The sequence below is a fragment of the Bactrocera tryoni genome, chromosome 2, assembly GCF_016617805.1.
Source record: "Bactrocera tryoni isolate S06 chromosome 2, CSIRO_BtryS06_freeze2, whole genome shotgun sequence".
NCBI lineage: Eukaryota > Metazoa > Arthropoda > Insecta > Diptera > Tephritidae > Bactrocera > Bactrocera tryoni.
In genome coordinates, this window is record NC_052500.1 from 55077364 (window position 1) to 55104522 (window position 27159).

The 27159-nt window shown below is 36.4% G+C and overlaps 1 pseudogene; it reads right to left on the bottom strand.

The window, feature by feature from the left end:
• Window positions 1-10489: 10489 nt before the first annotated feature.
• On the bottom strand, window positions 10490-10624 carry LOC120769858 (annotated as a pseudogene).
• Window positions 10625-27159: the final 16535 nt, after the last annotated feature.

Genomic DNA, 27159 nt, shown 5'->3' on the forward strand with positions numbered 1-27159 from the left:
GTAAAGAAATGCTGAAAAAATACGATCGCGGTGCTTCAAAAGACGTTTATAAGATCGTCACAGGTGACGAATCATGGATCTATGCGTATGAGCCCGACACAAAACAGCAATCGACAAAAAAAAAAAATAAAAAAAAACAAAAAAATAAAAAAAACATTTTCGTTGATAAATATGCCTATGTATTTGCATTATTAGGCTATAAATATATATAACAACCTACGTAACACCAAAAATACCTTAAATATATGACGCTTGCAAATACAGCAATTTTCCGCAAAATTAATTTAGTTGAAAATGTTTCTGTTACATTTCCATATATTTTCGTAGTTTTTGTTATGGACATTAAATGTGAAAATTGTAAACATTCAAATAAATATAAAAAGTGAAAAAACTAAACGATAACAATAAGTTTTGTTGAGGGGATTATCGGTGCCGAGGTTAACGTTTTTTCATGTTTTCCTATCTTCGCCACACCGAACACGCGATTTTAGGCAAATGGTGGCTTGCGTGGCATTCTTCTTTTTTTATTCAAAAAAATACAAAATTTCTTCATTATTTTCAAATATTTTTGAACACCTGCAACTTTTTTTAACATCCCCGAATTAAGTTTTCTTAATTAAATGAAAATTAAAATCTCACCTTTTTAATACTGTATGGCATGACACAATGTGATCGGTAGCACTGGAGACATCTGAGGAAAAAAAACGAACTTTTTTACTCGACCAAATATTTCAGCCGAACTTTTATAGTTGATTTCTTTATGTTTCTGAATTTAAGTAATAATTGTGGTAAAAGAGGTTATACATATATAATTCCTATTTACTTTATTAGGCGATCAGATGGTCCACTCACACTCCTGTTCCCAAGGACAATCAAATCAACAACAAAAACTTTGAACAAAAAATATTCTTTACTCCGGCGGACGGTCTCCCTATGATTTGACTTAACCAAGATCTTCCTAATTATGACCTGAAAAAACTTTATTTAGAACTATGTTCAGAGTTCATGTCTTTCAACAATGTGGTTCTTAAGTTAGGACGTATTGTTTTCCGTATTTGGTATGACCGGAAACACGAATAGGAACTGCAAATAATCATATGAAATTACGTGAAATTCAAAAAGAGCTGAAAAAGAAAAGAAAGATTTGCTGAGACGAAATTGGAAAGAGTTGTTTAGCAACCTTTTGAGATTATTGTGTACCGAATAAACTGCTGTTGCTTTTGAAGCTAGTCAGTTACTCAAACCTACATATAATTTTCGCTTCAGCCGAAAATCTAACTAAATTCCTTTTACAGCCAATGTTTCCAGCACCAGCCAAGCGCCCCAGCTGCCTTCTCACATCGTTAACAGCCAATCAAGGTATGTAAATATTTGCAAAGACGCTGCCTCTATGCTTGCCTTACATTGGAATACATATTGCACAGATATAAATATATACAAAGATGAGCTCTAATCGTTGTTTTCCAAAGCGCTCAAATATTAAATGTTTCTGGATTAGATTCATTGTGAAGCTTCTAGCTCTTTTATACACACATTCATATGCAAGGGCAGCTAACTTATATACACTTTCGTATAAACGCATTCACATACACATACGCACGTATCTTTCTTATTTTAAGGCTGCTTATTTCTAGGCGTTGAAACGCTAAGAGCACACATTTCACAAACGTTTTGAAAGAAAATTTAATATTCATTTAACAATCAAGCTTCGATCTGGAACTATTCGGTTAATTAAAATTTAAGAGTTGGTTCATAAGCTAGTGACTTACCCGTGAATATATATTTGTACACACTTGCCAACTTTCACAATAATACAATTGTGTATGTCAAAAAACTAATATTTATACCCTTGCAAACTGAGTATAATAGTTTTGTTCACGTAACGGTTGAACGTATTACCTAAAATTAAGCGAGATAAATAGATTTAGTGTTAGACTTGTACTATATATACAAGTATATAAATGATCAGGATACTGAGAATAGTTTAAATCCGAATGGCTTGCAGTTTGTCAGAGAGTACAAGCTTGCGTAAACATTCAGATATCTTAATGAAACTTAGTATCTGGGTTTCTTCGTACAAAACAAATTCTAGTTCGCAGATTGTTGTAATCGCACCACGTCCACAAAACGGCATTAACCGATAATTTGTAAAGTGCCATAACTGAGCACTAAACAAAGATATAGAACTGTGATTTCGCACAGGGGATAGCAGTAGCAAGGAACACATGTGGACAAAAACTTTTCGAAAAGAAGGCATGGCCCCGCCTAGCTCAAATCTTATCCTACCGACAGTGTGAAAATATATGAAATGGGCTCACTCCCCATATAGCAGTACGGTTAGGAACTACTAAAATCAGTAACTAAATACACCACAGACTTTAAAATTTACATGGTACGAGAATGCTTTTGGGAGCCACGTAAAATTTGGTACGATGGTCGTGGCACCGCCCACTTTCAGGTGAAATTACATATCTCGGGATATATGTATATACATTGGGACAAAAAGTACCCGGAAATTGTAAGTAAAACGCAAATTATTCATGAATATTTTTTTGTCGCATTCAAAGTAATTCGCACCAGATTTAATACTCTGATGCCAACAATCTTTCCAGTCTTCGAAACACTTTCCATAAGCACTTTAAGAGATCGCCTTCCGATCCTTCAGCGAATTTTGTTTTATCTTTTCGATCGTCTGAAAACGGGCTCCACGGAGCGACAATTCAGTTTGGGGAACAAGAAAAAATCACACGGAGCCTATAGCTCTACCAAACCAAACTCTATAGAGTCGTTTCCTTTAGGCATTTCCATATACAGTTCAAAAATGGAAGAAATCGGATAATAACCACACCCACCTCCCATACAAAGGTTTTGATGAAAATCGCTAAAAGTGCGTTAATCGGCTAACGAAAAACGTCAGAAACACTAAATTTTACGGAAGAAATGGCTAAAGGAAGCTGCACCCAAAATTGAAAATGGTCTTGACGTCGCCCACTTATGGACCAAAAACCATAGCACCGATTTCAATGAAATTCGGTATATAATAATCTTAACACCCTGATGACATGTACGAAACATGGGTGAAATCGGTTCACAACCACGGCATCTTCCAACATCACGCTATTTTGAATTCCATCTGATGCCTTCTTTTATTGAATTTTTTTTTTTTTATTGAAATTGAAATGAATTTTTGATGACTCATGCCCAGCTCTTGACCGATGCTACGGCTGCTACTATGCCAGACTCTTTCGACCAATTCAGCGATATTATCGCAATTTTCAACGACAGGCCTTCCGGAGCGTGGCGCATCTTCGACCATCTCTACACCGGAACGGAAACGTTGAAACCATCGTTGTGCGGTAGAAATGGAAACTGTATCGGGTCCATAAACTGCACAAATTTTATTGGTGGCTTGAGATGCATCTTTGCCTTTATCGTAGTATCACTGTAAAATATGCCGTATTTTCTCTTTATTTTGCTCCATGTTTGCGACGCTATAACTCACGAACGACTTAAAAGAAACGACAATCAATCAAACACGTGTTAGTGCGTGAAATGAGGTTTCCAAAAAGGTATAGCATGGAACTACGCGCTTTCAGCGCCAAAAAGCGAAAATACCGCAATACTTTTTTGACAACCTATATATACATTAGGAACCAATGATGATAGCGGAATAAAACTTTACACAAATACGGTATTTGAAAAGTATGTAAATGACGGATAATGAAATCTCGATTTTCACTTTATCATGCGAGAGTATAAAATGTTCGGTGACACCCGAACTTTGCCCTTCCTTACTTGATGGCTTTAAATTCGGACACAATCGTGGCTCGATGCGATGTTGCATTAACGTCGTATAAAATTCATGAATTGTTCTTCCATCATAAAGTGGGATTTACTAAAATGCTTTCAATTCTCTACAACAAGTCTTAGCTCCCAGAAAAAAGAAGTCACAAGCATCCATATCTATCAAAGTGCTCCGGTCCACGACTAAGAGCTATTTGAAGCTTTAAGAAGATCTCAAAGTTCGTTTTCGATAGGTGGACAAAAAAATATCTACGCTAATATAAATATAGCTAAAAATATAATGTTTAAAGCTAATGTTTAATGACAGTATTTTTATGCAACGTCTTGGATTTGACGAAAATGAATTCTTGACGATTAATGATATATTCATAAGCATTAATAGCATTTTGCGCGTTTCTAAAAACTTTTAACTCTAAAAAGTTCACTTAGGTAACCACAGCCTTAATTGGCTGGCGCTGAAATTATTATTAATAAAAAAATGGGCACTAACCTCATGTAATAATACAAGCCATGTAATATAAGTGAAAAATTTATTTGAGAATTATTTGTTTGACGCATTACGACACATTGCTTTTTTGGCTACTATTGTTCGCAAAACTCTTCAGAGCTGCATATTAAATTTTAAATATGTTATTAACTACGCATACACATGTTTTCTTGTTCTATTTACAATATAAAAATTCCATCATCACTTTGTTCATCTTTAAACAACTAATAATACTGATAGTACTGTGCTAGAATATTTCACACAATGATGTAATTCATGGGGATTTTATAATCGGATATTTCAAAATGTATATAAGTTTATAAGTATCGCTATATATGTAGAAACAGATAGTTTCTCCACCATCACAGTGGCATACGAGGTTTGACAATTAAGTAATGAGACTGATTTTATTACCGCGCTTGTGGTAAGTCTGTGACCTTGAAATTCCTTTTCTCTTTTTTCGGCATCCCTCCCCTTTCCACTAATATATTTACCATCGCTCTAGCTTGTTTAGTTCGCCTGCTGCGTCAAGTTGAGTAGACGTGTGTTTGTAGTGCTCGTCACGAAAATGGAAAAACGAAATCAAGAGCAACGCGTCGCGACAAAATTTTGCGCCAGATTGGCTGAAACAGCTTCGGAAACGTACGCTAAAATTGTATGAGTGATTGCTCTTAGTCGTGCCTCAAACGCCAAAGCTCACAATGGTTGTCTCCGCGCGCCCCCCTCCCAAAAAAAGCTCGCATGAGTAAGTCGAAGGTGAAAACGATGTTTATTGCCTTTTTTGATATCCGTGGAATCGTCCACAAAGAATTCGTTCCACCGGGGAAAACTGTAAATCAAGTCTACTCTTGCCAAGTGCTCGAAAGATTGCGAAAACGAGTAAACAGGGTTTATTTGAAAACATCGCTCGTAACTGGATCCTTCATCACGACAACGCGCCGTACCACACTGCCCTCAGTGTGTCCCAGTATTTGGCCTCTAAAGGGATCGCCGTGTTGCAACAGCCGCCTTATTCGCCCGACATTTCATCCTGTGACTTTTTTTGTTTCCTAAAATAAAATCGGTGGTCAACGGAACCCATTTTGAGTCGATTACGGACATCCAGGCGGCCGGGACGTGGGTACTCGCGGACATCAGAGTCGAAGCGCTCTAGAAATGTTACGAAGCACTGAAAACGCGCTGGAATCGCTGTATAGCTGCACAAGGAGACTACGTTGAAGGGGATAGCAGAATTGTTGAATAATTTTCAAATATACGGTTTTTATGGAATCAATCTCATTACTTGTCATATCTCGTATTCTCTATCGATAAATATATTAGTTTTCTTTATCGGGCTATATGTATTCTGAATTCCTTTAAAAGTAGCTCACAAAGTTTCTGCTTTGTAGAGGATTATAAGAGGATGGTTCGATACAACTGCTGCGTCTGTATTTTGAAGTATAGATGCTTGGCCAAATAGTCTCTCAAATATACAACAAAATGATAAACAAATTATAAAGACAAGAGTCGTTCGCTTGAAAACAATATTCAGGATTCATTATCCAATGGCTGCATAAAACCCTTAAATTTTACGTCTCCCATCAAAGTAATCTCACAAAAGTACAGTTAAATTAGATATCCCAAGCGAAGCCAGGTCCTTCTCCACTTGGTCCTTCCAACGGAGTGGAGGTCTCCTCTTCCTCTGCTTACCCCGGCGGGTACTGCGTCGAATACTTTCAGAGCTGGAGTGTTTTCGTCCATTCGGGCAACATGTCCTAGCCAGCGCCGCTGTCTTTTAATTCGCTGAACTATGTCAATGTCGTCATATATCTCGTACAGCTCATCGTTCCATCGAATGCGATATTCGCCGTGGCCAACGCGCACAGGACCATAAATCTTTCGCAGAACTTTTCTCTCGAAAACTCGCATCGTCGACTCATCAGTTGTTAACATCGTCCAAGCCTTTGCACCATGTAGCAGGACGGGAATTATGAGTGACTTATAGAGTTTGGTTTTTGTTTATCGAGAGAGGACTTTGCTTCTCAATTGCCTACTCTGTCCGAAGTAGCACCTGTTGGCAAGATATATCCTGCGTTGGATTTCTAGGCTGACATTGTTGGTGGTGTTTACGCTGGTTCCAAGATAGACGAAATTATCTACGACTGTCAACAGTGATGTAAGTGCCAAGTCGCGAGTGCGACGACTGTTGGTTTGATGACAGGAGATATTTCGTCTTGCCCTTGTTCACTGCCAGACCCTTTTGCTTAGCCTCCTTGTCCTGTCTGGAGAATGCGCGGCGCGGGTGTTAAGGCCGATGATATCAATATCATCGGCATACGCCAGCAGCTGTACACTCTTATAGAAGATGGTACCTTCTCTATTTAGTTCTGCAGCTCAAACTATTTTCTCCAGAAGGTTGAAGAAGTCGCACGATAGGGAGTCGCCTTGTCTAAAACCTCGTTTGGTAACGAACGGCTCGGAGGGGTCCTTCCCGATCCTGACAGAGCTTTTCGTGTTGCTCAGCGTCAGTTTACACAGCCGTATCAATTTTGCGGGGATACCAAATTCAGACATCGCGGCATAGAGGCAGTTCCTTTTCGTGCTGTCGAAAGCAGCTTTGAAATCGACGAAGAGGTGGTGTGTGTCGATTCTCCTTTCACGGGTCTTTTCCAAGATTTGGCGCATGGTGAATATCTGGTCGGTTGTTGATTTGCCAGATCTAAAGCCACACTGATAAGGTCCAATCAGTCTGTTGACGGTGTGCTTTAATCTTTCACACAATACGCTCGATAGAACCTTAAATGTGATGTTGAGCACGCTGTCTCCTTTTATGGATTGGGCAGAACACACTTAAATTCCAATCGTTGGGCATGCTTTCGTCCGACTTTATTTTACAAAGAAGCTGATGCATGCTCCTTATCAGTTCTTCGCCGCCGTGTTTGAATAGCTCAGCCGGCAATCAATCGGTCCCCGCCACTTTGTTGTTCTTCAGGTGGGTAGTTGCTATTCGAACTTCTTCATGGTCGGGTAATGGAAGGTCTGCTCCATCATCATCGATTGAGGAATCGGGTTCGCCATCTCCTGGTGTTGTACGTTCACTGCCATTCAGTAGGCTGTAGAAGTGTTCCCTCCATAATTTAAGTATGCTCTGGGCATCGGTCGCTAGATCACCTTTGGGGATTCTACAAGAGTATGCTCCGGTCTTGAAACCTTCATTACCCCTGTCGGCCAGCTTATCAAGCTCTTCATACTCTCGCAAGCTCTTCGGCCTCTTTCTTTTTCTGTCTGCAAATGCGTTTCGCTTCCCTCTTCAACTCTCGGTATCTATCCCATCCCGCACGTGTTGTGGTCGATCGTAACGTTGCGAGGTAGACAGTATTTTTTCTCTCCGCTGCGACACGGCAAAACCAATGGTTTCGGTTGCAGCTGTACGTAAGGAGTTTGAAATGCCGTCCCACAGTTCCCTTATACCGAGTTGTTGACGAGTGCTCTCAGGGAGCAGGAGTGCAAGCCGAGTAGAAAATCGTTCAGCTGTCTGTTGTGATTGCAGCTTCTCGACGTCGAACCTTCCTTGTGTTTGGTGGCGTGCGTTTTTTGCTGCACAGAGGCGGGTGCGAATCTTAGCTGCAACAAGATAGTGGTCCGAGTCGATGTTAGGACCTCGGAGCGCACGCACATCTAAAACACTGGAGACGTGTCTTCCGTCTATCACAACATAATCGATCTAGTTAGTGGCTTTTCGATCCGGAGACAGCCAGGTAGCTTGATGTATCTTCTTGTTCTGGAATCTAATACCACAGATAACCATATTTTGGGCCCCGGCGAAGTCATCTGCCTCAACACATTTGGGGATATTTCGTCGTGGAGGCTGAATTTACCGACCATGATGCCAAAGATACCTTCTTTGCCCACCCTGGCATTAAAGTCGCGAAGCACGATTTTAACATCATGGCGGGGCAGCTCTCATAAGTGCGCTCCAAGCGCTCATAGAAGTCATCTTTGGTCACATCGTCCTTCTCTTCCGTCGGGGCGTGCGCGCAAATCAGCGATAGGTTGTAGAACCTCGCTTTGATACGGATTGTGGCTAGACGTTCATTCAGCTGAGTGAATGATAGTACTCGGCACACATTCTTCTCAGTTAGTCACCATATTCAATTTCCATACGCTACAAAATAAAAAGCTGTACGTTTTGAATTCAGCACTTTATGCGATTAACTACTAATTTGAATTTTAAAATTGCTACAAAATATGATTTTTGCCAGAAATTACCTATATTTTGGTATCTCCTTTTTCCATTAGAAGATAACATGTAATTCTTTTAAGGCCGAAAGGCCAAAAGGCCAAAACTCTACTCGCCCTACAAAGAAAACTACATACAAGTATGTTCGAGTACATATGTTTATAAAAAAACAGTGTGTAAAGCAGAAAATAGGAATAGCTACTAGGCCACTAAAAATAAATTTCATAGGACGTCAGTTATAATTTCCAATATTATAGGAACAATGAAAATTTCCTTCATAATGCCCATCTGAGAGTACATTGAGATGAACGGTAGTAATAAAGATTACATAACGCGGCTAATATACGAATAATACACAAATTTTAAATAATAATAAATAAAAATTTTGCGGGCCACATGTATGCATGAGCACCTTAACTTGATTCTTTTTCGGATATGCACTTTTGGTTTATTAGCAGAAATGTAAAGATCATTGACCAAAAAGATCTTTACAGTTCTGCTAATAAACCAAAAGTAAAATGAAGTTTTTTTTCGAAAAATAGAAAATATAAAAAAAATTGATTATGTATAAAGCTATGGTATTATTATTTCCTGCAAACACAATAACCGAAATGCGTTCAGATTCTCTCTGCTTTTGTATGCTACATCAATGCATATTAGTACACTACCAGACAATGATAGTGCAATGTAGTTTATTGTGGTATAAAAGTTGCTTCGAAAGCTACAAAAAAAATTTTAAATACTTTAAAAAAACAAAGAAACAGTGTAATCATCACAACGAAATACAATAGCCCATACATACCTGAGTAGTTGAGAGTAGAAACATCAATACGGGGTGCTTCAACATTAAAGTACAACTAATTTGAGTAAAATTTTAGGCAACTACATTTCCATATCTTCATTCAATCATGAATCCATTGGATATGACAGATACTTGATTTAAAAGCCTACCTCCAAATTTCTGAGGGAATGTTATATGCAGCAAAGATTAGTTTTAAATGAAATCTATATGTAATCGGAGTTTGTGTAGAGAACAATTATTAAGCTACCAGTATCATAAACGAGAGTAGTATTTAACATTCATTTCCGGACGCTTCCCTTCATCGGCATAAAACAATCAATTTATTACATTTCAACGGATTAAGTGCTCAAAAGTAATAAAGCGCCTAATTTCAAAAAGCTGGTTGTAATCCATAATTTTCAGTCTTTTCAAAAGTGATATAAATTTTACGTGAAGAGCTTTTGGTTCATGTCGAATTCTTTCAGGTAAAAATTTATTAAAAAACAAGTAAGGAAGGGCTAAGTTCGGGTGTCACCGAACATTTTATACTCTCGCATGATAAAGTGATAATCGAGATTTCATTATCCGTCATTTACATATTTTTCAAATACCGTATTTGTGTAAAGTTTTATTCCGCTATCATCTTTGGTTCCTAATGTAAATACATATAATAGGTTGTCAAAAAAGGTGCGTGGAGTCCCTACGCGCGGATGAAGTTATACTTCTTAGTGATATTCCAAGAAATGCATATCATTTTGTATGAAAGAAAACTAGAAAACTGAAATTCACATTTTATAAATTTATTATAATTTATTATCTCCCCGAGCATGCCTTTGAAAACAAGTCGTCTTATGCGACGATGGCAAAAGCTAAAAATTATAAATTGCACAACTTTCTGGTGCTTCTCGCAAAAATCTGCGTCGATATGTATTCACGATCATACGTATACATACATACATATTTACGCATGTTTGTAGGCGAAGCTGCTACAGCGGCAAGGGGTGGCATTCGGCGGCCATTAGAAATTCTATTGCTACGAATATGGAAATGACAACGAAATAATGCAAATACATATGCATATTTCTAAAGGTCATTAATTTCTTTGAAGAAATGAATGATCCTGAGAAGAATAGTCTTAACTTTTCAACGACCAACGCAGAGCATTTCAACCAAAAGGAATTTATTCATTAAAATTATCACTCAGAAGTCGTTTTATCCATTGTAAGCGAACGATTTTCGAAGAAACATCATTTCTAATATGCCACAAGACAAAATTAGAAATGAACTTTTTAAACCTCATGCTGTCAGATAAAACGATATACCTCGTCATCGTAGGTCGATTTCCAAAAAATGGACCAACGCAGAGTATTTCAACCAAAGGTAACATAAAATAGTTGAGAATTCGCAGAAATGAAAGACAAAGGAAAGAAAAAGCAGTATAACTTCAATAATGCACAAGCATACAAACATACATATGCGCAGCAGCAGCAAGGAAAGAGTTAACAAACGGTGATCCATTGTATATTTCTTTCTACATAACCAAACCATAATTAGGACAACGCAACTCAAGTGTCAATGGTGGTCGAGGTGGTAAGCGCTTGGAAAGTGACGACGAGCAAGTTGGAGGTGCGTAGTTCGAACCCCAACAGAATTGATTTTTTTATTGAAATATGTCACCAACCAAAAATTGAAACATTGTTCTACAAAAACAACAACAGCATAAGCATAGCAACATTGTGTTGTTGGTAGAAAAGCCGAGCTGTGCCGAAAGAAAGGAACAAACGATCGCCGATTGTCACCGCTTCGCTTGCTGCTCGAACATCTTCGCAGACAAGGTTGCGTAGATTCATATTGAGCAAGGTTGCGCAACCTGAATCTATCGCAACCTTTTCCGAACTCGTATAAGAAGTATAACTTCTAAAAGTCATGCGGTATTTGTATTGAATTTTGTTTTTTTTTTTATTGAAATTGAAATGAATTTTTGATGACTCATGCCCAGCTCTTGACCGTTGCTACGGCTGCTACTATGCCGGTCTCTTTCGACCACTTCAGCGATTTTATCGCAATTTTCGACGACAGGCCTTCCGGAGCGTGGCGCATCTTCGACCATCTCTACACCGGAACGGAAACGTTGAAACCATCGTTGTGCGGTAGAAATGGAAACTGTATCGGGTCCATAAACTGCAAAAATTTTATTGGCGGCTTAAGATGCATTTTTGCCTTTATCGTAGTAGTACTGTAAAATATGCCGTATTTTCTCTTTATTTTGCTCCATGTTTGCGACGCTATAACTCACGAACGACTGAAATGAAACGACAATCAATCAAACGCGTGTTAGCGCATGAAATCAGCTTTCCAAAAAGGTACAGCATGACCCGATGCGACGAATAAAACTAGAACTACGCGCTTTCAGCGCCAACTAGCGAAAATACCGCAAGACTTTTTTGACAACCTATTATGTATATTATACAAAAAAGGTATCAGATAGAATTCAAAATAGCGTTATATTGGAAGAAGGCGTGGTTGTGAACCGATTTCACCCATATTTCGAACATGTCATCAGGGTGTTAAGAAAATATTATATACCGAATTTCATTGAAATCGCTAAAGTAATTCCTGAGATATGGTTTTTGGTCCATAAGTGGGCGACGCTACGCCCATTTTCAATTTAAAAAAAAAAACCTGAGTGCAGCTTTCTTCTGCCATTTCTTCCGTAAAATTTAGTGTTTCTGACGTTTTTTTTAGTCGGTTAACGCACTTCTAGTGATTTTCAACATAACCTTTATATGGGAGGTGGGCGTGGTTATTATCCGATTTCTTCCATTTTTGACCTGTATATGGAAATGCCTAAAGGAAACGACTCTGTAGAGTTTGGTTGACATAGCTATAGTAGCTTCCGAGATATGTACAAAAAAATTAGTTGGGGGCGGGGCCACGCTCACTTTTCCAAAAAAATTACGTCCAAATATGCCCCTCCCTAATGCGATCCTTTGAGTCAAATTTCACTTTAATATCTTTATTTATGGCTTAGTTATGACACTTTATAGGTTTTCGGTTTTCGCCATTTTGTGGGCGTGGCAGTGGGCCGATTTTGCCCATCTTATGGAGCCAAGAAATACGTCTACCAAGTTTCATAATGATATCTCAATTTTTACTCAAGTTACAGCTTGCACGAACGGACGGACGGACGGACAGACAGACATCCGGATTTCACCTATATATATATAACCCTATATCGGACTCTTTTAGTTTTAGGACTCACAAACAACCGTTATGTGAACAAAACTATAATACTCTCCTTAGCAACTTTGTTGCGAGAGTATAAAAAAAACCAATAAAACTCTATCAGCCATTATAAACAAAAAACCGATGGAAACGTATGTAGAATTTACATGCATCGCTAATGGGTATGCATAGAACCATCCAGGTAAAAGATATCGACATGGAACTCAGTTTCAACCACTCTTACATATCCTGATTAGAAAATCTGTTAATTAAAACTCATATAATTGCATTATTCACTAAAATTTAATTTGAGGAAACAGAAAGAAGCATAAGAATAAAAAATAGTTAAAAAGAGAGACCTCAAAAACTAGTAAGTACGCACGCATAAAAACAATAGCACTTGCCGTTACTCTTTTGTATGAAATCGAATAGAGGAAACTTAATTGTTCGCTTGCTAGGATGTAAGGAAGTACTTAATAAACAACTAGATATACGTATATGAAAGCGAATGCTTCCATTTACATCTTAACTGAGTGCTGTATGTTGTAGTCTATAGCAACGACTGTCAGAAGCATTTCAATTCTGAGTTTCAAGACTGAGCTAGTACGAAAAAATATTGACGACAGACAGGAAACAACGAACATTTCATTTTGCAGCATGCTGAAAAAATTAAACGAAAAAAGGGATTTTTTTGGACGTATATAAAACTAAAGAAGGGAAAGAGATGCTTTTTAGTTTAATCAAGGAATACGAAATTTGCATCCAGAACCGGGTAGTCACATACTTGAAGCGTCAATAGTATGAAATAAATATTCAATATATAGAAATTACTAAAATAATATCGAGAGCAACGCTGCGTATTTGTAACATTACATTGACCATTTATATAAATATTGTATAAGGTCTCCGACGTTTCCTTCTGGATTAAAAATTTAATAAAACCTTTTGAAGGTATAAATAACATGAGTTTTACTTGCTTTATTAAGCCAAAAAAAATACTTAGAAGATACAGAAGTTATCTTTTATCACATTTAGCGAATAATATTATGAACAAGAACTTGCCAGTTTGTTTATAATCAAAATCTATGTCGACCCCTCAAAGTAACATTTCTTCAAATCCTCGAAACAGTTGTTAAAATCAATTTCTGTAATAGCCTTCAATGTGGGTACCGATTCATGTTTAATATCTTTACTTGGCTGAACACGGTTTCCTTGTTGACAGTTTGGCCATATGGAAGGAACTCGGAGTGCCCTACGCCTTAATAATCGAAGAAAACTATCAAGATAACCTTGATTTTTGAACTCCTTAGACGTGGTTTTTTCGGCTTCGGCTCACCCATCGCCAGTAATAATACTATACGTTTCATGACTCCTGGTGGTCAGAAATCATTGTTTCCCAGACGTTTACGCGACGCTGTTTTTGGAAAAAATTTAATGATTTCAGAACTAAACGTGCTTTTACTTTTCTTATGACCAAATGATCTTTCCAAATGGTTTTCACTGATCCTTCCGATGATCCAACAATATCAGTAAAATCTCTAAATATTAAGCGTCGATTCTCAAGCACCAATTCTTTTGATGTGACATTTGGCACAGATATCACTGACTGTCATACCAACCCAGGAAAAAATAGTTCGACGAATGGGTGTTCACATGAAGGTTTTAACTTCAGCCTTTATTTTTAACAATAACACAGAACTGAACTCTAATGTGGATATGTTCAATTAAATATCGCAGTTAGACTACAAAAGGGGCTCCAATGCGAATACGTAACTTTGCTTCTGAAGCAAGTTCCTGTTACAACATTATCGTGCAGGTTCTACAAAAATTTATTAATTTATCTATGAATTTTACTGGCTTATTTTGAATAGGTGGCACACATTTTTTTATAATTTCAGTTTGGTTATCCCAAGTATACTGTATTGTCATTTGCCTGCCTTATTAGCAAACATTCACTCTCTGAATAAGCAAATATTAAACATATCTCCAAAGAAAAATTCCTTAAGTTTTAAACACGTAACCCTCTCAAAAAGTATTTTCACAGTAAGCTCCTATGTTTCCATATGTGCGGTATTAAACAATTAAGTACTGTGTAGTGATTTTTTACTTTATTATTTCGTGTTTAATTAAATTTTGGAACAACTAGCTACATTTATCCGTCTGCTTTTACCACAGCCGGGTATCACACTAAACAATCCAAACAACTCGTATTCAATTATTCATAATTCACTATGGTGATAGTATTTATGATGCGAGCATGTCGGTTATTCGCTGCATTACAATTTTTATACAGTTAGGTTTCTAAATCTTTTACCGTGCCTAAAGAAGTTTAAATGTTGTAGTCGATCATTGGAAGTAGATTTTAAAGTGACAATATAAGCAAGTAGAGTCGTAAACTTTTTATATTCTTATCTCCTAACTTAGCAATAATTAAATCGATTTTGAAAGGTGATATTTGAAAATCGTGCACTTGCTGGTTTATATACTTTTGATTAAGCTGTTTGATACTGATGCCTGCCTGCTCACAATTTTCTATTTTTCTAAGCACATACACGCAAATTCTTACATTTCCGTCTGCGATTTCTACTCTCCTTTGCTTATTTTCTATTTGCATATTTTTTTTTACTTTACAAAATCCAGAAGTTGCAATAATTCATTGTGATTTTTATTGTCATTCTTTGCGAGCTTTCATATCATTTGTTTCAAATATTATTTTATAATTCCTTTCTCGATACCCCGGTGCGAATTTTTGTTTTATATTTTTATTTCTTCACTCTACTTGTCTCGCTATGACATCATATTTTGTTGCCGACTGCACAGAGCTTTCGTCTTGGGGAGGTTATAATTAAATGGCTGTATGGTTGGTCTTTGCTAATAATTATATTGTATGTCTGCCATGTAATTGGCCAAGGCACATCGACAACAGAGGTTTAATTAATTGTGCATGTTACCAAAAATAAAGAAATTAAAAATAGGAAAAGTAGGCAATAAAAGTAAACCAAGCTTAAGAAGAGAAGGAAGAGATGTATAGAAATATATTTTTATTTGGTTGCCATCAAAACAAAGGTAATGGAAGTGCAGTATCAGCATGTTCCTCAATATTAGTGTATTTAAAGTAGTTCGGTGAAATATTTGTATTTCATTTCCGGTTTGTGTAAATTTTTATCTTAAAATGCTCCTAGATAAGAGGTGTTGAGTGTTGACTTTTTTCTTAGCGCTCTTCAAAGCTGAGTATTTGACCGCACCGGCCTGGACTATGTTGAATCTAAGCGCACTGGTTGATTGGGGTTGTTTAGGACAGACTGCGGATTTCAGAAAAATTACAGAAAATAGCGATCCATACCAAAAATTACTCTTCGTAAAATACCGCAAAATCTGCCGATTGTGTTATGCATAAAAGCAGCACCAAAATATTAGCTCTGAGTTAATAACATGCAATTGTTTCAAAAATACTTTAATTTTGATTAAGAGCATTAGCTAATATGAGAGAAGGGCAGATTTGAGAGGTGTGCGTTGAACTGTTGTTATCAGTGTGTCACGCAGTTTCCTTCCTTTGGAATTGCAAAGTTCGCAACAAATTTTCAACCCTAATGTTTTTCAGGAGTTTTTTTAATGTTTATAATGGTGCTTCTTTCCAGAGTTTGAATAAAGATGAACAATTTATCTGCATTAAAAAAATATAGTTGAGAAAAAAGGCTTTATTTCGATATTAATAACTTGAAATGTGAACTTTAGCTCTTTTTACAATTAACTCGATGGAAAATTCGTCAATAAGTATTATAATAGTAATAGTTTTTAAACTTATGATATCCATTACACCTATTAATAATTTTATCATCTTTATTTTCGTTGAAATTAATCTATTGTGACTTTAACGATGACTAATGCTTTGAGCTTTAATTTACTTCTTACTCACTAGCGGTACTCTGTTAAAAGATTTTGTTCAGATTAAGCTGAGGAAAGCTCTTTGTGTAATTAAAGTCGTGGGTTTGATTCCGTTGATCTTCCATCCAATTGATCTTACGTATATCAATTTAAATAATCAGCGTCGAAGGTAAATATCTTTAGAGTAGATAATCAATAACCTGGCCTTATTTAAAAAAATAATATTTTGACTTTATACAGTGCAATGATAGTTTTGTTAGAAGTTGGCGAATGTTGGGTATAATCTCACGTTTCCTCTCTTCTAATAATACCTCGTTATGTTAGGTCTACAACTTTGCTTCCGTTGTGCCGTTTTCCAATAGATGTCTCTAGGGACAAGCACTGGTCGATTAAATCGTTTCATATCGATCTTCGACATTTGTGTCAACACTAACCCAACAAAATATTTGTAGAGATCTGTTTGCATCCCAAACTCATTCTCAACTGAAACTGTCACTTTTTGAGCCGAATTCTCGACATTTGCCAAAAATTTTGCTTTTCTTTTTTATTATTATTAATTCAAAGAAAAGTGCGGCTGAGGCTCATCGAATGCTTTCGGATACGTACGGTGAGGCTGTCCTAAGTGAAAGAACATATCGCGAATGGTTTCAACGTTTTAAGAATGGTGATTATGAAGTCGAAGACCGGCATGGTAGTGGAAGGGAGGGATTTTCGAAGATGCTGAATTGAAAGCATTACTCGACCAAGATGCGTCTCAAATCCAAGAGGAATTGGCCGAATCGTTGCAAATGACACAGCAAGCCGTATCAAAACGCCTCAAAGCCATTGGGATGATTCAGAAACAAAAAAACTGGGTTCCTTACGACTTGAAACCAAGAGATCTCGAACGGCGCTTCTTTGCATGTGAACAGCTGCTTCAAAGACACAACCGATAGCATCGCATTGTAACTGGCGACAAAAAATGGGTCCACTACGATAATCCTAAGCGAAGAAAGTCATGGGGAAAGCCTGGACATGCCTCCACGTCGACGGCAAAACCGAACGATCACGGCGCCAAGGTCATGCTCTGTATTTGTTGGGACCAGATGGGGGCGATATATTATGAGCTGCTAAAGCCAAGTGAAACCATCACAGGAGATCGGTACCGAAAGCAATTGATGCGTTTGAGTCGAGCACTAAAAGGAAAATGGCCACAGTACGAGGAAAGACACGATAAAGTCATGCCTCATGTCGCAAAGGTGGTCAAAAAATATTTGGAGACGCTGAAAAGGGAGAAATTACCCCACCCGCCGTATTCTCCAGACGTTGCTCCATCTGACTACCACTTGTTCCGATCGATGGCACACGGTCTAGCTAACGAGCACTTCAGTTCTTATGAAGAAGTCAGAAATTGGATTGATACTTGGATCGACTCGAAAGATGAGGAGTTCTTTCGTCACGGAATACGCATGCTGCCAAAAAGATGGTCAAAAGTAGTAGCTAGCGACGGCCAATATTTTGTATAACATTTTTTTAACCGTTTTTATACAATAAAGCCTTAAATTTACAAAAAAAAAAACGGCGGAAGCAAAGTTATAGACCTAATACCTAATACTATTTTTGCAGCCTACACTCAAAAATTTTACTTAAAATCGACTATAAAATATTGGCATAGAATTTCTTTATCTAGTATTTTACAAAGTTCATTAGCTCCTAGTTCCGTAGTGTAAGAATATATTCTAAGCCCCGACATAATTTTCGGTTATATCAGAAAACTGTCCATTATAGGCTTTATATTGAGGTAGCTGTCGAGGACTTAAAGCACCCTTCATTGTTGATCACCTCTTTAATAGGCCCAAATGGTCATTAATGGAAATCAGTAACCAAAATTACGTAATGACATAATTCGTAAATCGCTTCGGCATTTACAACGGCAATTAAGATGTTGTAAATCTTATGACATTATGACCACTAAAAACTTAGTTTTCAAACGCGTAAAATTCAGTTATTTTTTTTACATTTATCATTATTTTCTGTCGCTTCCACATTAAGACGAGAACGCCCACATTTTTATTCCAATACCTTCTTTATTTATTGTCAAGCACACAGTGCTCATTTGACTTCAATTTCGAAATCAGTTCCTGGTCCATTCGTAATAATGCCGCAAATGCTCTGTCTGCTTGATAGCAGCCATTAACGTCGCTCCGCGGATGTTGTGTGCTTTATTTAGCCGTTTGTGACATTGCGCCCAATCACTTTGTACTCGAGTCTACTGTTTTAAATCATTTTTGGTTCGTGATCTTTGATTGTTTTTCAGACACAGACACTTAGAAAATGTTTTTTATTTATTTTATGAGCACATCCTCACGATTTTAGCTTGTATGAAATTTCACCCTCATAACGCAATACACCGAGAGAGCAGATACAAAAATTATATTTGGCAGTACCTGTGCCTGTTTGTTGGCTTCCGCGGTGGGCATTTGACAGCAAACTGATTTGTATTACTCTCCTGCATTAAAATAACAACAATATAAAGAAAAGGTTAGCAATGATTTCAACTTCGATTCCTTGGTCTTCCTTTGTCTATGCAGCGTTTTTAATTGGTAGTTGAACTTATCTGTGCTCGACTTATGGTATAGATCTGCCATTGCTAGGAAGTAATTGAACTGTATATTCAAATAAGGACGCAAGCCCATATGTATACTCAACTCTCACTTAGTAATTGTTTAAAAAAAATTAAGTTTACAATACCATTTCGACCTCCTATAGCAACAATCTCTCTTGGGAAGCTAGTATATGTAGACTGCAAATAGAAAAACCGATTGATCTGAAGTACCATAAAATCATTTATAAATTATAATTTACAGTAACTTTTTTGGTACTACGCTAATGAATGAACAAAAAACTGTTATTAATGGTATTTTAAATATTTACAATAGCTGACAGTTATTGGAAGTGTTCGAATACATCTAAAATCGCCTCCTGTCCCGCAAGTGCATTTTAGTTTGACTCAGATAATTGTATTTTTGAAGAAACATAGAATTTTTGTTTCTAATACAACGAAAATAATAACTTCTTCAGGATATTTACATATATCCTTGCAACATGTTGCTGTAGATTATAATACTAAAAAAAATTAGTTAACATTGTGTGTATCTCCTAAAACTAATCGAGTTGGATATAAAGTTATATATTAATGTATGGAGAAAATTTTTTTTGTTTTGTTTTTTAATATAAAACAAACATGCAAAATATCAAACAGCTGGCTTAATGTTTTGAGGAGCCCCAGTACAGTCAAACATTTAGATAAAACAAAAAAATGACATTCTATGCATTTATTACGACAAATATTTTCTTACATTACTTAAAATACTATTTAAACATCAAACTGTGTTTTTTGTATTGAAATGAGATAATCGTTGACGTGATAGCAGTCTCGCCTTAATGAAACCATCTCGTTTTCTTTTCTTTTTTTTTTGAGATTCGATGGCGCCTGAAAAGCATTCTTATAGTTTCTCTGTCTAAATGTAATAAAAGATGACGTTTGGTAGCTCATTTGAATGCAATTGACAGATAAATTACTTTGAAACCTGCATTCCCTACAGTTCCATCGCACCCAACAACAGCTAATTCACTCACATTTACCAACTTAGATTTCAAATATAATAATATAGTATCTTTAATATTTTTAGCAGTTCCCGATTCACAGGTGACATGACCAAAATAGTTGCTTCCTGGTTCGGATAAAATCCCGATCTTCTATTTGTCGATTTTTGCAAAATTTCCGTTCTTTATCAATACGAACAAAAGTCTTATCCATCCTTCCATCAAACGACGAAGTATTTTATTGCAGTCCGCTTCTTGTAAAGTTGATCTTACCTTAGTTCTTTCACCGCGCAACTTTGAACGATCAATGATACAACTTGAATCGTTCGACGAAATAATACGAACGTCGTTTAAGATAGAAGAAGTTATAATTGGAGCGGCTTTTCCGGAAACTCCAGTACGATCACATGCAAGAACTAATGACGGTAAATTTAATGTTTTTTTTCAAAGTTGATGATAATTTTCCCTTACCCTGTTGTGGGATTGTACGAAAAAACTATCACATGAGCTGCTGCTTTCAATTGAAAAATCATCAGCCAAAGAACGAGAACAACACGGTTTGGCAAAATAGTAAGCCTCTGTGTTATGCGATAAGCCTTTTTCTTTTCTATCTTGCTTTTTTATTATTCTTCACAGTTGAAACTAAATCCACACCGCCTATCATCATATCATATTAACTTTTGGTCGAGTAAGAAACTTACTTCCTCCTTGTCAACACGACACCCTTTAAACAGCAACAATTCATGATATCTTTGCACTTACAGCTGCAGATATCAAATAATTTATGGGACTCTGAAATAAATGTTCTAATCTTTTCTTGGTATCGTATGTTAGTTTGACGGCCTTGATATGGTTTCATTAAGCTCCTGTATTTGTCATGGTCATGGAACGATTCAATTGTAAAATTCTTTTTACACTTACTGTTGACAGTGAAGATTTTCGCCATATTTTTAGAACTACACCCGCTAATCTTTCAGATATTTCAAGAAATGTTGGCTCTTTAGTTGTTTTATCGGGCTTCAATTCATGTTTTATGAACAGATAACATTTTATCAGAATATTATACGTAGGTAAGTGGGAAACAGGTAACTTCTCCGGAAAACCAAAGACAGGACACCTCGTCGTTTGTCATGTTTTAACTTGAGACATATTTCTAAGTTTTGGAGTGTGGAATTAGGAATGTGAAATTAAAGTGCGGAACGTAGCTACATATGTTATTATAATATGGTTAAAGAGTGATATATATGTAATATACATACTTGTACGTTCAAATAACGTCTATAAAACGTTTGCGAATTTATGAGTATTTGGCATAATTTTTCAAGACTTCAAGTCGATGGGGGCACCTCTAAACAGCAACTTTCTACAGGTATACATATATATATGATCCACCTTATTATATATACATATATATGATCAAGTTGACGAGTTGAAATCCGGATGACTGTCTATCTGTCCGTTCGTCCGTGCAAGGTGTAACTGGAATAAGAACGGAGACGTCTTAATGCAATTTAGTACACATGTATGTGGCATCGTCAGACGGTTGGCATAACAGATGGTGGTATTCAAACCACTGCCTCACCCACAAAACGCTTAAACCGAAAACCTAAAAATGCCATAACTAAGCTACATAAATTAAGATATAAAATTCCAGGGACAAAAATTTGAAAAAAGCGGGCGTGACCCAGGCCTCTTAACCACTTGGGCTAAAGAATAAATCCTATAAGCACCTTTACCGACACTATATTAATGGATGAAATCGCATGATAACCTCGTACAATCTACATAAAACGGTACTTTTGAAAATCGTACGATAAATCAAGAACAAAATACGGCAGAGACGAATATTTTTACACATGAGATTATTATTAAGTTGCTCAATAATTCCTAATGTTTCTTTCGTAATGCGACTTACCGTTAATAAGGATATCACAATCGATCGAAAAGTCACGGATTATTACATGGGTTTCGAAAAATTGATTTTTTTTTCATTGTCTTACTAAATTCTACAGGTGTTCTAAATTGTCCTAATTTTTCAAGTTGATCCGAGTAATAGTTTCGGAGCCCTGAGCACTTGTGCGTTCGAGACTAGCTAGGCTGAGTGCGCCGTCTCTAAACGCGCTCACTACTCACCGATCTTCATGAAATTTGACACAGGCCTTTGAGATACAATTCTTAAAGAAATGGACGAAGCATTTTTTTATCGATTACAACTATCTTAAAAAAAAGTCACGAAATTTTCAAGGAAATTTTAATTTTTTTGTAAAAGTGTCTGCCAAAAATCCAGTTTTCAGTTTTTTATCCAACGTCCAAGTTCTAAGTCGGGTTTTAACAAAAGCAAGTATTTTTTCACTTTTTATGATCCTGTAAGGAGTTATCCTGCTAACGCGGACGCATCTTTTTTCCGGAAATGGCGTCGCAATGGCTAAGTTTAAAATGTTTAGTTTTAAAAATTCCAGAATTTTTCTGTTAATAAAGAATGCTTGTAACAATAAAAAATTCTTATAAAATATTTCATTTTTTAGTTGAGAAAAAAAATTGTTGAAAAAAAATTTTTTTTTGCCCGAGGAAATCCACGTAACCTCATAATTTAAAGACAAGAAAGGAAGTTTCCATGGAAAAAGAATCATCTTACTTCAAAGCAGCTGGTAGAAGGATCCGCCCGCATTAAAAAGTATAAAATTGTGAAAATTCCCTCCAAAATATTATAATATTCGGAGTCTTTACTTTAGCTCTCTAATTTCTATTTAAATTTAATAAGTGTAGATGAAAAGTGTTTTGATTCCGATACTCCATTTTAAAAAAAAATATATATTCTGTTGATGTATCATCATACATCCTATGTCTTTACTAGAGTCGGAGAGTGAGTCAATATAACAAATAGAAAAGAACTTAAAGCCAAGAAAGAAAGAAAAGGTGAAATGCATGTACGGATCGATTATATATTTTTTTTTGTTAATTCTCTAATTCAAGATAGCGAATTTGAAAAACATTTTTATGTACAAAATATGTATGTATATACAGTATGTATAATACGTATGGTTTTCCTCGTGTGCTTGTGTGTGTTTCCAGCGAATTGCAAATTCTGGTTGAACTACAACATGCAACATTCAATTAAAGTGTGTAAATATTAACACAAAACGTTACGCCAGCATATCCGCTTCAAAACGGCATTTTCATGTGTATATGGATATAGTATATACATTTGTATGTATGCAGTTAACCCTGTTCGCAACCTCCTCTAACTGTTTCATTGACTGCAGCTGCTTTGACTTTACCTTTGAACTGCGGCATCTCCGAACTGTATTTTTTACCTTACGAATCATCATCAAAATTTTCTTTATATCGTTCTTACCCACTTCCACTTACACAAATTTCTTCAAGTATTTTCTAGTTGCTATCTCATAGATTTTTCTGTACTTAGTCAGTCAGTGCAGTGTGCCTTTATACTTCTCTCCAAAACTCTCGCCATTTGGCTTTCAAGTGCAAATCAAATGATTTGCTTTGGTTCTCTTTATCATACAAGTATTTAGTTAGTGCGAATTGCATTCGATTTGCCACAGTTGGAGGTAAATTGCTGCAATATCTATTTTTTGTTGTTTTCGGAATGCCCGCATACTTACAGTTTCTATTAAATTGTCAAAATGCAAATTGATTTGAAGTGCACTATTTTTTATACCCTGAACAGGGTATATTAAGTTTGCCACGAAGTTTGTAATACCCAGAACTAACCGTCGGATAGTATATATATAAATGATCAGTATGTTGAGCAGAGTCGATTTAGCTATGTATGTCCGTCTATCTGTATATATACGAACTAGTCCCTCAGTTTTTATACTCTCCCAACAAAGTTGCTAAGGCGAGTATTATAGTTTTGTTCACATAACGGCCCCGCCCCCTACTAAGTTTTTTGTACATATCTCGGAAACTACTATAGCTATGTCAACCAAACTCTATAGAGTCGTTTCTTTCAGGCATTTCCATATACAGGTCAAAAATGGAAGAAATCGGATAATAACCACGCCCACCTCCCATACAAAGGTTATGTTGAAAATCACTAAAAGTGCGTTAACCGACTAACAAAAAACGTCAGAAACACTAAATTTTACGGAAGAAGTGGCAGATGGAAGCTGCACCCAGGCATTTTTGAAAAATTGAAAATGGGCTTGGCGTCGCCCACTTATGGACCAAAAACCGTATCTCAGGAACTACTCCACCGATTTAAATGAAATTCGGTATATAATATTTTTTTAGCACCCTGATGACATGTACGAAATATGGGTGAAATCGGTTTACAACCACGCCTTCTTCCAATATAACGCTATTTTGAATTCCATCTGATGCCTTCTCTGTATAATAATGTATATACATTAGGAACCAATGATGATAGCGGAATAAAACTTTATACAAATACGGTATTTGAAAAGTATGTAAATGACGGATAATGAAATCTCGATTATCACTTTATCATGCGAGAATATAAAATGTTCGGTGACACCCGAACTTAGCCCTTCCTAACTTGTTAAGATATCATTTTGAAATTTTGCAAACGTCTTTTTCTCTTCAAGAAGCTGCTCATTTGTCGGAACAGCCGATATCGGACCACTATAACATATAGCTGCCGAATAAAGCGAAAGATAGGCAACAAATAACTAAAATATAATGCTACTCTAAAAATATATAATTGCATCAAAGAGTTGGTCTTTCTGTACAATTCTTTAAAAATAGTTTTTATTAATACTTTACTGCCGTTATACTTAAATATGTGCTCATTTGATTTTTTTTATCCCGCTTCATTGACAGACAGTAGCAAACGGAGCTCTAACCTATGGCGGTCGTAGACAGATTACGTAGAAAACTGTCTCTTTTTAATGAAAGCTCAGCCAATTAGCATTTATCTTACTGAAAAATGATTCTACTTTAGGCTACTTGCATCGCTTTCCAAATTTATCTCTTTTATGAAACAGTTTTTAAGTTACGTCAGTCGGATAAACCGACATTTAAAAACTTATCTGAACTCTCTTTGATCCCATTTCAAACCGTTCGATAAAAATACAATAAGATATTAATTATATTTACTCAATGAAAATAAGCTATTATGTAACAACGGCAAAATAGTAAACCACGTAAGGAGTCATATATCTTTGTTACAGTGTGAAATGCCGAGCAAAACTTAAACCTACATATTTCTTTTATTTTTCGCCAAGCGCGGCAGAAATGCTGAAGGTTATCCGAAACGTGTAAATACCAACTTTTTGCAGGAAACCTCAAAAGACATTGTAACCAAAATGAAAATGAATGTACGGTTTTGCGGAGAATTTCCAGTCTACTTAGCTGGTGCAATCTGACGAGGGTAGTTTGGATAGCTGCAACAAAGGGTTACCGTTAGCTTTACATGTAATCCTGTTCCAGCATCATCTTCGCAAATAAAATACATAAAAATTTGCTGAAAATTCTATATTAGAAAAGTTGTGGAGTAAAGAACAATATTTGTGCTGAGCTAGGATTACCCCCAATTTAATACAAGGTTCGATGCTAATTCTTACCTATACAAGAAGCTTTCCAAAGTAAACAGGACTTTTTGAATCTAGCGCCCCCTGGTGACACCATCTATGTATATGTCGACTGGTGCGTTAGAATCTGCTATTTTTATCCATTGTACAGTGAAAATTTCATGACATTTGGATTGGAAGTGAAGTTATTGCGTTTTAAGTATCAGTATGTTTGTGTTATCGGTGCGAAAATGAGCTTCGAACAAAGAGTCAAGATTAAATTTTATTTTAAAATTGGTAAAACTTTTACCGAAACGTTTCAATTGATGAAACAAGGTTTTGGCGATGATTGCTTATCCCGTAGAAAAGTGCACGAGTGGTTTCAAAGTTTTCAAAGTGGTCGTGAGGACATATATGACGATCAACATGTCGGCCAATCAAAATCCGTGATCACCGGAAATTCCATCGAAACTGGGCGTGAATTCATCACAAATCAGCCGAAATCAACATTGAAACTCATGGAAATGGAATTGAACATCTCCAAAACATCGATTTATCGCATTTTGACCGAACATTTAAGTTTACGAAAAGCGTGTGCACGGCTTGTTCCACTCAAATGGATGGACGACCAAAACTTGCTCAGAGTCCAACATTTGAAGGACGATTATATGACCAAAAATCACATTTTAACCATTAACCACTCCCCGTATTCACCTGATATGGGACCGTGCGACTTCTTCCATTTCGAAAAATGCTTTTGCCTATGAAAGGAAGGTGTTATGCAGACGTAGAGGCCATTAAAAGGCTTGGACCGGCATACTGGCGGCATACCACCGGCCAACGAGCTAAAACACTGGTTCGACATGCTTTTGGACCGTGCAAAAAGTTGTATTGAAGCAGAAGGAGACTATTTTGAATAAAATAAATTGATTTTGCTGAAAAACAATTTTTCCTGTTATTTTTTTAAGTTCTATTTACTTTGGAGCGCTCGTTAATTAACTTTCAGCTACTTTGCTAGAACGTTTAGCGTAAAAAATAGCGGAATAGATACAGTGTAATATATAATAAAATCAGATTTCAAGATTCTGTGTCTTTTTTTTGTTATGAAGAACCATATGCTATAATCATTTCTTCTAGCAGAGAGAAGATAAACAATTTAAGGCCTTTGTTACTTCACCAGGTCTTTATTCGATTATCGTCACATCGATCACCATAGAAAAAAACTAAAATTTACCTACAATTCTCATTTTAATTTCCCCGTATACTATGTTTGCAAGCACTTGCCAGCCACCGCATGCGCATCACTCATACGCCCTGGCATACACTAAGTAATGTAAGCTTGTATGGTACTGTTCTGCATGAAGTCAGCCGTTTCAAATATTGGCTTCTGGCAATTTATGTGAATAAACCATTTACACTGGCCTACAAAAAAAAAATTTTGGTTTAGTGCAGCTCTGTGCGCATCAGTAGTCGGTATAGTAGGTAGGATGAACCACATTCCGACTACTAGATGTTTTTTCTTATTTCTTATGAACAAGAGATGATATGGAAAATGTGACTTGTTTTCTCGTATCAACTCACAAAATACATCCAAAATCAGGTATAAAATCTTAGGCACCAAAATGAATGTAGGCCATTGTAATTAAAAGACTTGTGCATTTTTCACTAAAATTTATTTTAG